Source organism: Triticum aestivum, chromosome 6B (genome assembly GCF_018294505.1).
Source record: "Triticum aestivum cultivar Chinese Spring chromosome 6B, IWGSC CS RefSeq v2.1, whole genome shotgun sequence".
In the NCBI taxonomy this organism is placed as follows: Eukaryota; Viridiplantae; Streptophyta; class Magnoliopsida; order Poales; family Poaceae; genus Triticum; species Triticum aestivum.
This window is the reverse complement of record NC_057810.1, coordinates 667,791,105-667,793,888: the sequence shown is the minus strand read 5'-3', so window position 1 is coordinate 667,793,888 and position 2,784 is coordinate 667,791,105. Positions and strand designations below refer to the sequence as shown.

General features: G+C 45.5%; 1 pseudogene; it reads left to right on the top strand.

Moving 5' to 3' along the window:
* LOC123139564 (pentatricopeptide repeat-containing protein At3g29230-like) overlaps positions 1-2,483 on the top strand; it is a 55,819-nt pseudogene extending 53,336 nt beyond the window's left edge.
* The last annotated feature ends 301 nt before the right edge of the window (positions 2,484-2,784 follow it).

Below are 2,784 nucleotides of genomic sequence, written 5' to 3'. Positions count from 1 at the left end.
CGTACCCCACGTCGTACTTCTAGATGAGGGAGGAGTCTTGGGCCGACTCTCCATAGTTGGCCTCTCTGGAGGTCGCCAGCTTGAAGTCGGCTTATCTGGGAGTCGCCGTCTGGAACTCGGCATATTTTGGAGTCGCTCCTGGGACTCGGCCTGAGGGGCGCGGCCTGCCCCGATGTCTTGAAATGTCCTGGGGCTCGGGTTAGCCTACCCGTGGCCCATTACTCCGACAAGTCCTATCGGCCACTGATACGACTCTACGCATGCTTGATGTTCGCTTTACCTAGAACAAGTATGAAACTAGAAGTACTTTGTAGGTGTGATAGGATAGGTTTGCAAGATAATAAAGAACACATAAATAAAAAGTAGAGGCTGTTTAGACAAATAAACAATAAAGTAAATATAGCGAGTGTGGAAAAGTGGTGGTAGGAATTGTGAAATTGTCCCTAAGCAATTGACTATGTTACTAGACCGGTAATCACTATTGCAATTCTATTTGAGGGAGAGGCATAAGCTAACATACTTTCTCTTCTTGGATCATATGCACTTATGATTGGAACTCTAGCAAGCATCCGCAACTACTAAAGATCATTAAGGTAAAACCCAACCATAGCATTAAAGTATCAAGTCCCCTTTATCCCATACGAAAACAACCTACTTACTAGGGTTTGTGCTTCTGTCACTCACGCCACCCACCATAAGCAAATCATGAACATATTGCAAACCCTACAGTGGGAATCCCTCACGCTTGCGCGACACGGAGAGCACCATAGGACAACACCAATAAAAAACACGCAACTCAAACCAATCATAGTAATTCATCAATCACCGATAGGACAACAAAAATCTACTCAGACATCATAGGATGGCAACACATCATTGGATAATAATATGAATCATAAAGCACCATGTTCAAGTAGAGGGTACATCGGGTTGCGGGAGAGTGGACCGCTGGATATAGATGGGGGAAGGTGATGAAGATGTTGGTGAAGATGGCGGAGGTGTTGGTGAAGATCACGGTGATGATGATGGCCCCCGGCGGTGTTCCGGTGCCACCGGAAGCAAGGGGGAGAGAGCCCCTCTTCTTCTTCTTCTTCCTTGACCTTCTCCCTAGATGGGAGAAGGGTTTCCCCTCTGGTCCTTGGCTCCCATGGCGTGGGAGGGGCAAGAGCCCCTCCGAGATTGGATCTATCTCTCTGTTTCTGCGTTCCCAGATCCTTCCCCTTCACCGTTTCTTTTATATCCAGAGATCCGTAACTACGATTGGGGTGAATCTTTCGCCCAGATTTTTCTCGTAAAATTAGCTTTCTTGCGGCAAAGTTAGAGCGTCAACCGCCTTACGGGTGGCCCAGGAGAGTGCAAGGCGCGCCCAGGGGTGTGGGTGCGCCCCTATCTCCTAGCCACCTCGGGCACCGTTTAGCGTCGATTCTTCCTCCGGAAAATCCCAAATATTCCAAAATAATTCTCCATCCATTTTACCCCGTTTGGATTCCGTTTGATATTGGGTTTCTGTGAAACATAAAACATGCAACAAACAGGAACTGGCACTGGGCACTGGATCAATATGTCCGTCCCAAAAATAGTATAAAAAGTTGCCAAAAGTATATGAAAGTTGAAGAATATTGGCATGGAAAAACAAAAAATTATAGATACGATGGAGACGTATCAGCCTGCGCACAGCTGGGGGCTCTGGAGGAATGCAGGTGGCTGCACTCTTACTTGGAGAAGAAGAAGATTTTGTTCGATGTCGTGGTGAAGACAACTCTGATAGATATGTACATGAAATGTGGGCGCTTGGATCTCGCCATGTTGATCTTTGAAAGCATGCCTGACAAGACCTTGGTTACTTGGAATGTGATGATTGTTGGACTTGGAACTCATAGCTGCGGACTTGATGTTGTCAAGCTTTTCTGCCAAATGGAGTCTGAAGGAGCACCAATGGATGATCTTAGTGTACTTGCTGTGCTGACTGCATGCACACATGCTGGGTTGATCTCAGAGGGTTTACAGATATTTCATAGAATGAAGAAAGATTTTGGGATATATATCCGATGGTTGAACATTATGGTGCATTGGTTGATCTCCTCGGCCGGGCTGGACATTTGGATCAGGCTAGGCATGCCATAGAGACAATGCCCATGGAACCAACTCCAGAATTATGGGGATCTCTGCTTGCTGTCTACCAAAGTCATAGGTTCGTTGAATTGGCTAAGCTGTCGGTTGAACGCCTAGCAAGTCTTGGAGTTGATGATTCTGGAGTCTATGTTCATCTGTCTAATATCCATGCTGATGGAGGAATGTGGGATGGTGTCTTGAGGATTAGGAGATTGATGAGTGCTGAAGGGATGAAGAAGGACATTGGAAGGAGTGTGATTGAGGCGGATGGACAAATACACGAGTTTGTGAATGGAAGCAGTTCACATCCTGATAAGGATGAAATTTACATGATGCTATGGAATTTATCTAACATGGTAGCATCTTCTTGATTTCTCTGTTACACCGAAATTGTGTTGAATCCCTTGGTGTGATGCCTGTTAGTTGATTGAACAATCTCGGCATGAGATGCTACAATGCTGGATGGAGCTCTTGAAAACTCAGTGTCCCAGGGTTTTTTCTGAAGCTGCTTGTCATGACAAACATTTGCAAATGTGAGTTTCAGATAAAACAAAACATAATTGCCACTATTGCCCTTTTTAGTGTCCAAATCCAAGTTAGTCCTTCTGAACATTTCCGATTTCATTGGTTTCAGGAAAACAAAGTGTTTGGTTGGAGCTGTGTCTCATTTCC